The sequence below is a fragment of the Lichenostomus cassidix genome, chromosome 7, assembly GCF_008360975.1.
Source record: "Lichenostomus cassidix isolate B80296 chromosome 7, HeHo_3.0, whole genome shotgun sequence".
NCBI lineage: Eukaryota > Metazoa > Chordata > Aves > Passeriformes > Meliphagidae > Lichenostomus > Lichenostomus cassidix.
The window spans coordinates 15,820,278-15,837,292 of record NC_139488.1 but is presented as its reverse complement, the minus strand read 5'-3'; the positions used below and the strand labels follow the sequence as shown (position 1 = coordinate 15,837,292).

The window sequence follows — 17,015 nt, the reverse complement described above, 5'->3', positions numbered from 1 at the left end:
GGAAATTACCTGAACAGCTCCTTGAAAACCAATTAAACCAATCTCTTATTTCCAAGACTTAGAAAGAAACTGATATAACCTTAATAAGTGACATATAATTATAACTTTAGAAGGCCATTAATGTAAAAATCGTATCAGGTAGTCATATGAACCCACAGAAAATAATTACAATCTAAACATTCTCGATTCCAATTAGGGAGATCAAGAGTGAGATCTCTGTGTTTCTGAGTGGGTGCTTGCTTATGCAGAATACATGTGGGAAGGGGCTTAGGCCACTTTACAAGTTTACATCCCCATTTAGAAACACTGTCTCAAAAAATTATGCAGATAGAATCAAATTTGACAGAACTTGTCACAGTTCCATTCCCCAAAATGAATCTATTATCCTCAGTGTAATTACCCAGATACATATCTCAAATCAGAACCACACCCAAGCCCTCGCTTCTAGCAGTCTCCTTTTCTGGCTGGTGCTGGCAGGACTGGATCCAGCAGCATCCCACATGTCAGCAGCCACCTCCCCTGCCTGCTTCCAGGTCTCTCCGCTCAGTTCCCGTGCCAAGCACCAGAACCAGGAGGGAAAAGAAGATACTTGCACGTGTGCTTGCTTGCCTGTGTGTGTTCTCACACACGTACACGACCAGATAATATAGACAGAAATATTTAATCTCTTATTTTATGCTGTGCCAAAAATTGGGAACAGGTGCACTGATGTGAGCTGACTGTATCTTACTGTACGTCTAGTGAATTAATCATTGCTCTCTCCTTTATCTTATATTTTTAGACTAAGTTTCTGGTGCCAAGTCTTTTTTTTCTGCTTTAGCTTGCTATACATCTATAGTTTCTAATAATTTTCAATGACAATTCTAGAATAAGGAATTCTCTCTCTCTGCTCACAACCCTCATTCCTGCCCCATCCTCATGCTGACATAATTGTTTCTAGGGACACTCAGGAACTGGCTCAAGAAATTGGATTTTAATTTAAAATAGCACTGACAAAATAGATAAAAGCAGAGGAATATTTTAATCTGAACGTGCTCCCTACCTATTTTCCTATCTTTAAAAAGATTTGTTTCAAAACAACTGCAGAGGCAGATGTGAGTCAGGAAAAATCAGCTGAGGACAGAAACCCTCTAAACATCATTGCTGAAATGGAAGAATGTGAAACTGCTCTGTTAAACTGTACCAGGCATTTATTCAGCCAGTTAAAGAAATAATACAGAGTTTGGGAGGTAAGGTTGAAGTCCTGTTTACTATTAACTACAAAGCAATGCAAAGAGAGAGTTCAAGTCAAACTTCGGGTGTGCCAGTGGTGTTTGAAATATATTCATTACACAAAGGAACTGCAGGAACTGTAAGTATATTTCAAATAATTACTAATTTTAATGCTATTTTCTTGCAGAATTTTTCATGCTTATGATGAATTTATTTAAAGGGCTGCAGCAGACTCTTTTACTTCACAGTTTTATTAATTATATGTTCTTGCTACAGTGCAATAACATGATTTTTTGCAGGCTTTTCTTCCCCCTAAAAAAAAATTCTTATTGCATGATAGAATTACCCATCTGAAACTAACACACTTTTGTGGGAGAAAATTTGCATTAAATTGTACTTCAAGATGAAAACACAATCTATCCTTTAAAGAAGGATGAAAATAGTTATATGGGAAACTTCTGGCAGAGAATAAAGGTTTTCCTAGAAAACCCTGGTCTGCTAAGAAGATCCTTTGCTGTTTTCTTGGTTTTTCCACAGTTCTTCAAGATTAATTGTCAGTAAAAAATACAGATCAAATACTTAGACACCCTTTTTCACATTAATTCCCAATTTACTCAAAATTCTCAGAGCTTAGCTCCATTAGAACAGCATATTCAGGATTTTTCACAGTACAATTCATCCATAATTACTTAGCTGTTTAGGTCTTATTTTTCAAAATGTAAATTTATATTTGGCTACATTTTGAAATACCTAATACCTAAGACACCTCATAGTAGAGTTAGAATCCAAGGCTGAAAGAAAGAGGTGTCTTATGGGTTTCGTAAATATTTTAATTACTTCAAAATACAGAAAAAATCATTTCCAGAAAACATGGAAAACATAATTTTACAGGTTCCTGTATCAAATTAATTTCATTGGAACATAAAATCACTAATATAAAAATCTAGTGAATTTTTTTAAATTAATGATATTCAGACACTTAATCTGGTTGAAATTCTCTCAATGTCTAAAACAGTAGCTAAAATTATCTGACATTTAGGGACTTCTAGGGTAATTTCTGTCAAAAGGAGGAATTTATACTTTTTTAATATATTGGTCCAAACAGCCAGGCTCATGAAGAATTAATGCAAAATCAGCAGAATAAGAATAAATACTCTCTTTATGCAATTTTTCCTAATCTGGCCTTCCACTCAGTTCCCTGTCCTAGGGGGTTCTGCTTCTGAGCTCTTCATTAGTGTCTGTCTTCATCTTTTTGTATTTGCTGGTTATCCTTTGCTAATATATCTAACTGTGAAATAATTCCCTGGAATCTGGGTTTATGACTGGCATCTATATGGATTAGTTGTCACTGGGCATTGCCATTTGGCCCAAACCTCAGCTTCTCTCTCTTTTTAACTGTCTGTCAATATCCATAGGTTGGTTTTGATGGTGCTAATGACTTCCACCTTAACAAGAGGATGGTGAAGGTTCACAAAATTTTCATTTTGACTCTAAGTTTCCATTCAGCTAGTTCCAGCTCTCATAAAGGGTAGTGCCCTGTCTCTTCAGACAAGTAACAAATCACACTTCCCTTCTCTCTTTATTAAATCTACAAGGATCTGAGATAGGGATCCAAAGCTGTCTTAGAGTTTCATATTGTCATGTATCACAGCAGCTTCAAAGTACCTGGGTTTAGAAAGCAGTTTCTGCTCTCATCTAGGAGCAAACGTGCAGGAAGGAGGCATTACATGGAGTCTGATTTTCTGCCATTGTTACTTGGAACTGGAAAACTTATGTCACAACTTTCTTCTGCAATATGGCTAAGCCTAAAGACTTAATCTAATATTACGTCCCAAGTTATATTGTAAATATTATTTGATTTGTTATTTTTGGAGCCTGTATGACAGCATTGGTTTTCATTCCAGATTACATCTAAAATAAGAAAGAGAGAAAGGCAGACAGATTTCCTAACAAGCCATATCTGTTTATCATCAGTTGCCAAGAAACTGTACAGTAGCTTAGAGAAATGGAGTGGGTTTTTTTCTATGGCTTAGGAGTCCGGACCAACAGAGCATCTTATGAAACTGGGAATCCATGTTTTGCAAAATTTCTCTCTTGGAAATAAAACTTTGGCTTCAATTTATTTAATGCTAAATGTAATACAGAATGATTTTTCAGACTAAAATCCTTGAAGAGGCATTCATATAATAATGCAACCAGAAATTGTTTTCATATCTGTCACATTCCTTCTCCATTCATACAGCTCACAATCGATCAGCCACAAGGTCCTCATTGTATCTCTTAAAGACTACAAGAGATAGACCAAGAGAGAGCCTTTTCTGTACCATGATCAGCCAAGTATCATTAACTAACCACCAGAAATCATTACTGATGGTTATGTATATCATATTCCTGGGAAATATCTACAAAACAATTATTTCTATAGGAGTTTTGCAAATATGAGCCCAAAGTAATATAAACTATTATCAGTTTATTAACACAATGCAATCAGTGACTCAACAAATCATTCACCACAAAAACCTGCAGGTTAAAAGATCTGAATGTAGGTCAGCAGTTGTTCTGGTATTTTCAGTAACTGAACCATTTCTCTAACTCTGCAGAAATAGAGAGGAACCATAAAGAGACAAGAACTTTTCTTTCTGGCAGGGTAATCACATTTAAATCCCAGTAAGTACCAAGTTAATCAAAAGAACAGGCTTCATTACAAATGTTAACTGTAATTTTAAGCACCCTGCAATAAAATCAGCAGTTAACTTTCACAATCTTTCAAAATATGGCTATGACACTGGAAAAAGCGATGTACCTGCAGATGCAATAGCTAAACCTAAAGCTATTTAAATAACTGTATTTAAGGGCTTTCTGAAACTGTTCTATAGAATTTGATGAAAAAAATAACTAAAAATTATTTTCTCCATAGTCAGTTGAGCCTAGAATAATCATAAGATTAAAAAAAAAAAAAAATCTATTCTCCTATCAAATTTATTCAAGTGTTGTCAGAGATGATATACAGGAAAAAAAACAAGATAAATAATATCTAAGCAATGTCTCCAGGAGCAAGTAGATTGCATGAGGAGATGCAAGTTTACCAAAATGATTGAGCAATTGTCCCTTGTCTCTTTCATGTTGTGAGGGTATTCATATCTCCCCTGACTCAAGTGCTCACTTATTCTGGCTCTTAAGTCAGACTCAGTCTGCTTACCTTTTAACTTACCAACACAGCTTTCATTAGCATTTATAGAAAATTGTATTGGTTTGACATTAATAACTGTTTGCTCCCCCGAAAACACATTTATTATGAACTGTAGCTTTATTTGCTCAAAATTTTGCCTCTAGATGCTTGTAAATTCTGCAGTTAAGAATTACAGGATAAAAGCAAAGATCTGCAAGTCTATATTCAAGATTTGGAACTGGTTAATCAGCGAGAGATACCTTTTTTTTTAAAACTAATGTTTCACTTACAATTTGTGAAATAAGATAGCAACCTCTGCCCCAAGATTCATATATGGAAATATTTTATTGTTTTTCCTGTAGCTGATTCACAACCACTCACTGAAGCACAGAAGTCCTCTCTTAGTGAGGAATTCTTTCAGATGGGATATGCTTTGACCTCCTGCATAACAACAGATAAGTGAAGTTTGAAAAAATCTCAGAAAAAGTAGCTCACAACAATGCTTTTTCTGTGTGTCCAACACACACATCTGAGAATCACAGATGCCATACACATGTTGCTGATGCTTCCCGACTGCTCTCCCAGTTGCCAAGATCCTATGAGTATGACACAAGTGATGGATGTCTAGACAGATATTGTAACAAATTAAGCAAAAATATAATCTGATTCAGACTTTGGCCCCTGAATTTTCAGGCTTTTCACAAAAATTATATTTAGGTCTAGAATTCCCGAAGTATCTGCCATTTTTTAATAAAAAACCTAAGTTCTCATCTTGCCTGATGTACCTGAAAACAACATCTATGTACATCCATAGGTGGGACATAATTAGTCCAGAAGAACTTCCATTAATAATAAGCATTTGGATATACTTATAATAGGTACAATAATGGTGTTATGAAGTAATCTCTCAAATGAGATTCAGAATAAACTCTTGACATTCCTTATAAAACATACAGTTGCAAACAAATCAGAATGTCTCCTGATCTCCCTTTCTGGGATCCTTTTGAGCCATCAAATTACCACCCAAATTGTTTAATAATAACAGACAACAGCTGTGGAACAGATATGATAGAAAAGATATATTGGTCATTTCCAGCAAATCAACCTTCTCTACAAATTTAGCACAGAAATCCATAAGGCACATACTCAAATGCAAAATTATAATCCCAGACACCAATACAGCATAAATCCTCAGCTAACAAAACTGCTCTAGACTGAAGAGACCTACTTTTACTGCTTCTTTAATATCTATCACCTTGACATGTAAAGAATACATAAAAAAATAGTCTTTAGACTTTTTTACCAGTATGTCTGGCAACTGTCTCTGTAGTCTGTTTGCTGCTCCACTCACTGTGCTTTAAGGGTTTCACTGAGTTTGAGTCCAGTGGTTTCACTTCTGAAAGGATCAGACGAGAGAAAGCCAAACACAGAAGATGGATTTTCACTTTGTTCTTTTCATTTCCAGTAAATATTATTTCCAGTAAAAAAATATAGCATAAATAAAATGTGTCAGGCTCAGTCCCTTTGAAGTTCTTGCAGGAAGGTGATATACATCCTCACAAACTCTCACATTCCCCACAGAATAGGGAGATCTAGTTAAAAAGGGGAGCTGTGGGCTGGGTAGCTTAGCACCACATCTATCCTTAGCTTCCAAAACATACCTATGAGGCTATAGATGGGCAAGGAGTCTGAAGCTGCCCTGTCTGGGACTCATTCCAGAAAAGAAACTGCAGAAGTGACATGAACTGTCTCTCCTTCCCAGCTGTGTCCATGATTTCTCTGTTGCAGGCTTATTCTTCCTGGAATTCACTGAAGAACCCCAGGCACACAAACACATCATATTGTTAAGGAGGAGAGACATTGTTATCCCTTGGAGAATCATCAGGCAACAACAACTTAAAGATTCCAGGTAGACTGTCCCCATTGCTTCCTGGAGTGACACAGAAGGAGGCTTACTCTTAAGAACACTACTTCTAAAATGAACATTGTGCACTTCAAATGAGATCAGCAGAGACTAGAACTAATGAGGGAAGCTTCCACATTAAATTTAATTTTTATTTGCCAGTGGAAATTATTGTTCCAACACAAATTAAGAATATTCTCAGGATTACAAAAAATTAAGATGAAAAACAGTACTGTCAGCACTATCCCTCTGAACACTGAAGATGTGAGGACCAACCTTGAATTAAATTTCACTCACTGGAGCCAGAATGAAGTGTACAGCACTACAGGATGTTCCCATCTCTCTTTTCTTCTCTGCAGTCAAGTGTGCTTGAGCTACCGATACTGCTGAAGGTTTTAGCAAGAGACTACGACTACAAACCAACTCTGGAGAAAAAAATAATCTTTAAAAGGAAATTCTCCTCCATATTGCCATAATCATTCTTTTAATAGCCCACATCCATGTTGTATAGCCTCTATCTAATTTCCTCAAATTTCCATTTAAATTTATTAGGGGATATCTTTCTGCTTCTGTATTGACCACTAAGAATATCAAAGTATTTATTTTCCTTTTTATTTTTGTAAATTATTTTCAGCAATGGAAACGAAGCCTGATCAATGTACTTTGTTTAGCAAGTAAAAAGTCTTTCATTTGGGCAATATTACTAAAGTGCCTACCACGAACTCTAAAGTAGCTGGGAGTTTAATTGATTCCTAGAAGGGCAATGAAAGTAGAGCAGATAAAAAATGACAGTTGTTGCTGATGCAAATGAAAATGTTACAACAAAGCAGCTGGGGAGAATTCTGTAGATGTTTACATTTTCCCAACATGCTTACATTGTTTCTTCCAAATTTTCCAGGCAAAGCTCACCTGGTTTTGCTCAAGGCCTGGAATGCAGTGAATTGTGTACGGCACCTAATATTTATTCATGCCATTGTCAAGAACATCTTTGCAGCTCCTGCCAAAGTCTGTCACTGAATGTGTTTGTTCAGCTGCATGGCAAAACATAATACACAGTCATCATTTTTACTTCATCACCTACTCAATATTTTTCTTCTCTGATTAAATTAACTCATAAATACTGTGCTTTTCATGCCAGAAAGAAATCTTACTACATCCATTCAACTAACACCCATTTGTACATTTTTATGTTCTTGAACATTTAGCTACTTCAATAATTAGTTCTGAAACAATGGGAAAGTGAAATGCTCTAATTTACTGGGGACTCTAGAAACTCTAATCACAATTCCAAAAAATTACATATTCAGGCAAAACTTTCTGCTAAGCTAAATTTCATCATTACTCACTATCAGCTGTAGAAAGATGCATAGGAATGGAGAAAACACAAGGATAGTAAAGCACTTGGTTAGCAAATGCTTAACATCTCTCTGCATTTCCACAGGAAAAGATTGACTGCACTGGAGAAGACTAACTACAGCACAGGTGACAAAGAATAGTATTAGGCAGTGAGAGTAAAACCAGAACACGTGAGGGAACATTTCTTGACACTTCAGCTTCCAGCACAGTGGTGTATCACCTTAGTTGCTGCTGCTACCTATAGGAGGTAAGGCAGGGATATTCTCTTGCACTGCAAAGAGATTTCCTGCCCTGGATGGCACAGAAACCGCAGCTTGCAGACATTTGACTTTGTGTCCGGGAATCAGTGGAAAATAAGATTCCCCTGGGAGGTCTCTGCTTTCTCTCTAGGCAGATTTAATTTAAGAGGTGTTCCCCTTAAACCCATTCTTAAACATTTCCAGTGAAGAAGACTGCACAGCCCTCTCAAAAAATCAGTTTTGCCATCTTCAAAGTCAGAAAGCTGTTTCCTAAGGTCTAGTATGAATTTGCCAGAGCAAATCTGTTTTATCTACCACACAGAACAAATAATTCCTGTAAAAGGCTGCTGTAAATAAAATCAAAGGCTGTTCTCATGGCCCATCAGTCTTCTTTATGCTAGCGAAAGAAATACAATCCACTTTTCCAATTTTTCATACATGTCATGTTGCTGTGACCTGGCTATTCTCCCCTGGACTCTAACTACCTTTGTGTCTTTCGAGGACTTTGGTGCCCCAAAACCTGACACAATACACAAGCTCAGGCCTTAAACAGTACTGAGGTGGTTGTTCAAGACAAGGCCATGCAACATGGTGTCAAACAGTCAAGAATATCTGTGAGCTATCATTTTCCCACTTTACTTGTGACCTGTTAGTCTAAGAGGAAGTGCTATCAATTTGACATGACTACTTATTGATGAATTCATATTCATCACGTGGATGAATTTCACAAATTCATATTGGCTGCCACTTATTTCCTTCTCATCTTTGGGGCTTAATAATTCATTATGAATTATGGAAAAAACTTTGGATAAATAGGCACCCAGAATACCTTTTTCTTACTCTCCCTGTCTGAAAGAACTGGCGTCACATTCAACTTTTAAAATTTTTCACATTGGTCTTTCCTGTGTTCTCCAAACAATTGCTAGCAAATTTAAGGTGGCCATGATGAAATTGACTCTGGGATAATTAAGAAATGTGTCAAGAAAATGAAAAACATTTGTCCTGCCCTTGTGTTATCCTAGGCAAAGACATTACCCTTTTTAGCTGGTGTTAATTATGCTAGCCAGCTGCTACAGTGGATGCATCTAGTAGAGTTTGATCCAATAAAAGGTACAAAACATTTCAGCTGTCATAGCATCATATATCCTTTTCTTTAGCTTGCTTCCCAATTGTCTAACTTCAGAAGACTTTATCTTCCTGAAGACTATCATTTTACTTTTGCTGCTTCACGTTTTTCTCATCATATGAATTGTGAGTTCTCTCTGTCACAATCGCACCACCCAAGCACTACTGCCCTCAGTATTCTGCAGTGGAATAGTGCCATATCTTATGCACATTCCTCAGACCTTGGTTTCTTACTACTCACACAGAGGAATGTATTGAACATTTGCTCAGGCCCTTTCAAAGTCTGAGAAAATCAGAAACAAACACCACTTGACTGATTGAAACAGGAACTTACAGGAACCCAGAATTAACTACCTGACAATGTCTCCCAGAGACACTACACCTTTCAGGGTTTTAACAAGTTAAGTCATGGTGTGCACCCCCGATTACTGTGTACAACATGTATGGAGGCAGCCTGCAAATGTGAGCAAAACAAAGGAAGTAATGTGGAATAGGCCCCCAACCCACAAACTGAGAAAGGTAAGTTGTGACTTACCTAGTCCTGACTGAGAGGTCTAGTTAAGTCATAGGACTTAAAAGATGTCTGACAAAAATAACGCATCTGATGAAGGCAAAATCTAAAATAAATCTGGCGCTGAATTCAAAGTCCAAACACAAGGGTTCTGCAGCTAAGCTGAATTCAAATTAAAACAAGCCTGATCTTCGCTGAACTTTAAACAGAGTCCCTGCATTTTCATTATTCAATACAACAGTGCCAAGGAAGGTGAATTCCCTGTTGTATTGCTGTCCTTGCTTCAAACAAAGGACAGATACCATCCGACCTGAGAGGATGCCTGGGACCTGTTCAGCAAGTCCAAAAGATCCTTTTGCCGAGGTAGAAAGCAAATGAGCATCTGAGAAACTAAAAAAATTGGAACACAGTCTCTAGGGAAAAAAACCTCAAACTCATAAACCTCAACTCTTTTGGAAGACTGATTCACTTTCAGCTCTTCCCTATTCACTAGCATCAACCAAAAATTTGCTGACCAATGCCTTTACCAACAGTGTGATAGTTAAAGCACATAGATTTCAGGGCCTTAGAAGATTCTGCTACTTAATCACCAAAATTATCCGTTGCTTGAACTTCCAGATTTAATGCTCTGTAGGAGACTCCAGCTGTCTTATTTATCACCATGCACATGCTTTGAGCTCCATTTAGGACATCTGAGCACATGATATCCTTCCTTGCTTTCAAGCTGCTTCTCCTTCCTGAAGAATCTATATCCTTTATGTTAATATTCCAGCCATGTGAATTCTCCCACCAAGTCTCTGTCATTCCAATTCAGCTGTACTTATAATACATTATTAAGATTTTTTGTTTTCCTTGTTTTTTCTTTATCTTTTTCAGTATGATTATTAATAATACTCATGACCTGTTTAGTTTCTTGTTCTTGTGACTTTATTAGGAACAAACATCTATTACCATGTAGTTTTTTACCCTCATGCAAGTTGGTGGTGATTATTTTAGTGTATGAAGTTTTGCCAGATCTCTCCTTAACTCTTAAATTAGAACCATTCTTTCCAGGCTGTTCAAAGATTTTCTTCTTCTTTTACTGTGGGCTCAATATTTTCCCAGCAACTTAGAGAATATCACTGATAGTCAAGGTAAACTAACATCCTCCCAGTGTCACAGGCATAGCTGCATGTTCATTTTCAGGCTGTGGCTTGAGTGTCAAATACGAGGATTTACAGGAGTTCCACCTGAGTGTCTCATTCCCATATCTCTATGCCTGTTCTGCAGATCTTTTTATCTGCCCAGCATTGTTTCCAGCAGTATCTCTGTGACAAGAGAGAATCATACAACAGAAGAGACCAATGAGGTAGATGAATTGCAGAAATAGTGATATTTTGACCTAGATTTCTGGGAAGCAGTATATCTTTAGGGACATTCAGGAGATGTTACCACTACCCTGAATATGATGGGACTTACTTGCCACTAACAATTTTCCCTTTTTGGCAAAGTCTCTGCCTGTCCATGAATCTCATGAATGTGAGATTGATGGTTTCAGCCTTTTCCTCATTATCACTGAGACAGTCTTGTTGTGGTCAGAGCAGGCTTGTTCTCAATGTTAGCAGGTGGCTGCCGTGGGGTCTGACACTTTGCCTGCAAAATGTAAATGACTAGACATTCTCTCCTTCAGTACTGGACATCATCTAATCTAGTTTACACTATCTATTTGTCTAGTTTCTTCAGTGGTGATTGTGTATATCCTGTTTTATGATAACAGATTCATCTCTGCCTGACCACTTGCAGCTCTTTTCCCTGCTTCATAAGAGATTTTAGTAGCAACCACAATCCAAACCAGATGTCTCTTCCTACCCAGCCTTCTTTGGAAGAGAATGTAGGTCACACTCCCTACAAATCTAATGCAGGACCTGAGCCAAGGCATACAGGATCAGGTCCCCATCTGGGCACAGCATTCAGTTTCCTAATTGCCTGCACAAACCAGGATGTTATACGTATAAAGAATTACATTATTTGCTGCACTTCACCAAAGCATAGTAGAAAACCTGTAGTTTCAGGGTGGGAGAGAAAAGGGAGAAGAAGAGCTAGACAGAGGCAGCTTTAAACCATGCATGTGCCTCTGTGGGATGCTTCAAGAGCCTGAGTAACTAAGTTATGGTGCACCCTGAGGAGTTAATCGGCTGCCCTAAAGTCAATGGCAACTGAAAATCTCTGTTTCCAGGCAATGGAAACACTCCCTCCAGTCTCAACACAGCCCCATGCCAGCCAGAAGCTTTTTCCTCAGTTACTGAGCAGGAGGAATGTTACCCTACCTAGATTTTTTAAACTGCTCCTTACACCTCTGTAACTGGAGTACAGGAACCACAGTCCAAGCAAGAATATGTCACTTTTTCCAGCAGAAGAATAACCCTCTCTTTGTCCAAGATAAAATAGTATTTTTTAAAATCATATGACCAGAATATGGCTATCACCTGGCCAAAATGCTGACTGGCCTTGTACCTGCCACCTGAGCAGCACTCTTGACATGTGGCAGCCATGCTTTCAGTCACCAGTCATATGAAAACTGGAGGTGACTGTGCAGTTACCAGAGATAGGGCAGAAAAACTAATGGGGGAAGAGCAGGTCCTCAATCGTTATCTCTTTGAAGTTTTATTACAGCAGAACTTCCTTCTGAATGTTTGAGTGGCTGCAGCAGGAGTACTGCACTTCAGTGGGCCTCTGTCAGACTCCCTCTGATGAACATTAACATGCAGGCTTAGGAAAAGCCTCTCGTCTCCAGAACACACTAGGATCCACTAAACTACCCGAGACTCGCCTCTGCTAAGTGTTGTACATACTGGGGAAGGAAGCCTTTTGTTACAGGTTTTACAGCTATTATTTGCTTTGGGTTTTCTTTTGTTTTCAAAGAAAGGAAAATAAAATGAATTTAACAAGTAGGTTTCAGATCTTTTACAAGATAAATTGACAGGTTTTGTGCAGTGATTCTCATGTTTTCACATTATAGCCCCCATTTAAATTACCCTGTTAGTTCACAGTGTTGGAAAATCTGGTGAATGCATATGGAATCCTTAACTTGCCTCTGCAACTATTTCAAGCATTTAGGAATCCATCAACCAGGAAAGAGAACAGCATATTGCAACTGCCATATGGGCATTAAATGTGACCTTATCAAAGGAAAAGAGAATTAACCATTTTTTACATTCCTTGTGGACAGCAAAATTTTCTTTCAGAATATGAATTGTTTCTAACCATGTTTTGTTTTTAAAAACTCATTACAAGGCAAGGAAATGTCCAGGTTACTAAAAAACCTCAGCAGTTTTATGGTCTTCTCCAACGATTACCTAATACATTTGTCTCATCTGCTTTCCTTGTTGTGTGAAAACACACTAAGGAAATGTGTAAATGTAGTGAATTGTTCCCAACTCTTTTATTCACCTTTCAGCATGCTAGTTCCTTCCCTTGGCATTGATATCATTATGCATTTGTCAAAGACAGACTGTCACTTTAGAGCTTCTATTATGTGCAAGATTTGGCAGCACATTTTACCTTTGGGATTTGCTTATATCCTTTGCATGTTATTGTACTGCTTTGGCATTCAGCAAATTCAGTACACCCACTTCTTTGATGTTCATTCCAGCCCCTAAATGTGGAAACAATGACTGAAATTTTGGATCAAAGCATCCCATAGATGGCAAGCAACATAGTTTTGTGATAATGTACACGAACAGAAAGAAATCCCATAGCTAGAATCCAAGCCTGTAACTGTTCTACAATTTATGTACTCTAACATTCAAGAAAAGGAAGAAGAAGGGGAATAAAGAACATAGAGGTTAAGTCGAATTCATACCAATGGGCAATTTCTTAATATAATTTAAAGAAAACCTTTTTCTTTTTAGTATCAAATGACAATTCTCATAGAAGCATAAGAATTCACATGTAAAGAACAGAATTGAACAAGGAATGACAATGTCTGCCTCACATTTGTTCTAGAATTGAGGAAAAGAACAACCTTCCCATTTTTTTACTGACTCCTAAAAAACAGTAGCAAGCATAAATACAGTAGCCAATTAAGTTAAATGCAAAATTTAACCTCTGATTTAAAATAAAAAAGCAAAAATATTTAAAAGAGCAAATTATTTTCAAAACCAGCAGTCCCATCCATATTTGTAGTGAAAATGAAAATGCTTTGGTCTAGTTGATTTTAAATTAAGTGGCACTGACAAAGAGTCAATCTAAATTCAGCTTTCTCACCGTTCATGTGGGCAGATAAAGGTGTGCAGAGCAACTGAAACATTTGGCTTTACCAGTGTTTTATTTTACATAAACCCAGATTAATTTCGATTAAAATAAAATCTATTCTAAAATGTGCAATGTGTTTGTTTGCGGCAAGGGCACCTGGCAGTGCTGGGACAGCTCCCGGGTGTTTCAGTAACGAACGGGCACAGGGGTTTTGCCCCAGGGGCTGCAGAGTGGCACGGCAGTGACCCCAGACCCACAGGTGCGCGCGGCTGTCCCTGCCCGCCTCCGCCCGCCGGGCAGCTGTCCTGCCAGCCGTGTGCAACACTGCCATCCAGTGGCACCGCTCCCCATTCACAGCTGGACAGCGCACAGCACTGTGTAAAACAAAATAAAATAAATTACCACTTTTCTTCCCCCTGAAACGTACCAGGCTGCCTTCGAGTTAAATGGTAACTACAGAGAAGCAGAGCAACACATCTTGAGTTGCTGTAAAATTTGCTCATTGTATCCATGGGCAGATTTTAGCCATCCAAACCAGCATCGTTTTTGCGTTTGGGGGCTGTGCACGGGCTGGGGCAGTGCCCGTGGAGGGGACAGCGCCGAGCTCCAGGCTGACAGCCTTCTCGAGTATGCAGAACAGCACAGGGCTGGCACTACATCATGCCTTACCCGAAGTGTGTATTCCCCTCTGAAGCAAAACTCTGACTAATCTTGGCATCAATTGCCATTTAGGGCTTCTGGTTTAATCCCACCCTTCCTCCTTTATGGCACTTTCTTTCAAGCTATAGCAACAAATGTACTTTGTACTAAGGTAACACTCTTGATTGCTGCATCTAAAACTCTAATATTCATATGCAAATAAATACCTCCCAGACCAATATATATGTATGCATTTGATATAAAACTACACAGAATAAAGGATCGCCACAGCAATTCATTCACAAGAGCATAAAATAACCCCATTTCTTAAAAAAGTTACATGAAGATGCACAACAGAATTTGTTCATTTGATAATTCCCAGCCTTGCTGTTTCCTTGTTTTGACACAACCTACCAAAGGCCTTTAACTATTTAATTCCCATGCAATAGCTGCTGAGAGATGTGCTTATTATTTTAATTACTTTAAGGATGCATTAAGTAACTCGTAAAGTCTAAATTACTCAGAAAGTCTAAATGACTTGCCTGAGATCATGTCACAAAGCATATACACAGTCAAGTAACAGCTCATGCAGAATTGATCTTTAGCTTCCAATCCAGGCCACTAGCCCACAGCTGGGAGCGTGACTGTCTTTTTTATTCTAAGCAAGAAAGTACAACCCTGCTATTTTAAATATAAGAAAAGCCACAGAGTGTCTTTCAGGAAACAAAGCTGCAAATGGTTAAAGTTTCAGGACTGAGGCATCATCTGCTCAGCAAAACAATCACATCAAACTTTTGCCTACAATGTCTATCATGGAAATAAACCCAATCTCTATCTTATGAGCCCAGATGCTCTGCAGGGCTTGCACCAATGATAAGCAGAATGGACTCACTCGTTCAGACCCTGGCCCAGCAGATCCTGTTGCAGGAGGCAGGCTTGTGAGCAACACTTTGGAGATACATAGGCATGGTTCCTTGCTTAAAGTTGTAACCATGTTCAACCATCATCCCCAAAAGGAGCTTAATGATAAATGACCATGAATATTTTAGTGCCTACTCTAAAGACAGTGGGCTATTTCAGACTTTAGAAGCCACCAGCATGCACTTTGGCAGACAAGCTCTCCTCACATCACATTCAGCCTCTCTATCCCCTCCAGTGCAGGGGAAAGGCCATTTCAGCATCCACAGAAGAATATTTTGGTACCTTCCACTTTCCTCTCCTCAACCTCTGCTCTCCTTTCTTGATCCCCAGTGCCCATGTGCCACCCCTGGCTGGCCTCCCTCCAGTGCCCAGTGGTTCCCTTCCACAGGGCTGACCCACACCTCGCCCCAGCACTATGGCATCCTACCAGCCTGAGGAGCAGGAGACCACCACTGGGAAGCCACACTGGACTCGTCACCACAGCCCCAAGTCCAGACATGTTTTGGCAACTTTCGGTGGGTTTTGCAGTACAGTAAGGAGATTGTCCGTGGTTGTCCGTGTATGTTTGCTTACAACCTTCAGATAACCATGTACTTTAATCTATTACCTAATCTAACATTGCATTACATTGCTTTAGGATACTTTATACTTACAGGCAATGGTTTGATGGGATCATACACAGTAAACCTGTCTGACCAAATCTAGATTTTGGAACGCAGCAGGAAAATTTGTTTTACATGGTCAATTGGTCATTTTTTGTATCTCAGAACTTATCAGACTGTCCATAATAAAACATAAATTCTATGAAGTGGTAGCATGTTTTTTGATTTACTGACAGTTGCTGGTTTGAGTTTTCACAAAAATATTTAGCTATAGGACAGTGTATTAGGCGTATTCTTAAAGGTAAATAACTGCAGCCAATAAAAGTTCAGCGTATAAAGGGTCCCATCTTCTAGGAGTTTTCTGCTCTGAGAATTACTACCAGCATAATCATGGCTCCCTGCACACTAATATTTCCTCTGATACAGTATGATCAATGTTGTGGAAAAACATTTATTATATTTCTTCTAGCTACTTAAAGGCATTACTGAATTATGAGCATCGCAAAACGAATCCACTGTGCATTTTTTCTTTATGTGACGTTTTTACAATCTTCATTTTCTGCTTTGCAGCCACTGAGCTATAGTGATCACAGTATGCACCCTCTTACAACTGACATAGGGGCCAGGAACTCCTTTCTGCTTTATTACATTTGAAATGCACTTCATATGACAACATTCATTCTCATTCTGCATTGGACCCTTATTTAAACAGAGAAGCCATTTTTACTGGACCTGTACTTAAAGGGAGAAGTTATGAAAGAAATTAAAATGAGGGAAGAGGGTTTAAACAGCTGCTTCAAATATGGCTAGTTAACAGAGGTGACAAAGTTTTGACTCAGAAGGGGAAAAAATGCCTCCTTTACACTGTTCTTAAAATGCTAATAATTGCAGAGATTACATTATTTTGAGACCCAGTGCATCACTGGGGATATTTTAACTTCACCGGAACAAGAAATGAATGAGTAAGGAAGGAATAAATGAAAGCTGAGTCAGGAGTAAGATTCAGCTGCATAGGATAAAAAACTTGCAGTCCATCTAATGGCTAGCACTCACAGCAGTTGTAGACTCATTAAAACCTTGTGGTAGGAAGTCAGTTAAAATAAGA

At 38.4% G+C, this 17,015-nt stretch overlaps 1 long non-coding RNA gene across 4 annotated transcripts in view; it reads right to left on the bottom strand.

The window, feature by feature from the left end:
* Window positions 1-17,015, bottom strand: part of LOC146434614 (uncharacterized) — a 265,691-nt gene that overhangs the window by 103,974 nt on the left and 144,702 nt on the right. Inside the window, exons 4-5 of one of the 4 annotated variants that reach the window (XR_014853459.1) lie at window positions 10,974-11,147; window positions 10,230-10,822 (exon numbers count right to left, since the gene is read on the bottom strand). The exons of the other annotated variants lie outside the window; for them this stretch is intronic. This is a non-coding gene — a long non-coding RNA (uncharacterized LOC146434614). Of the gene's footprint in view, window positions 1-10,229; window positions 10,823-10,973; window positions 11,148-17,015 lie in introns of those variants that run through there. 4 annotated transcript variants of the gene reach the window in all.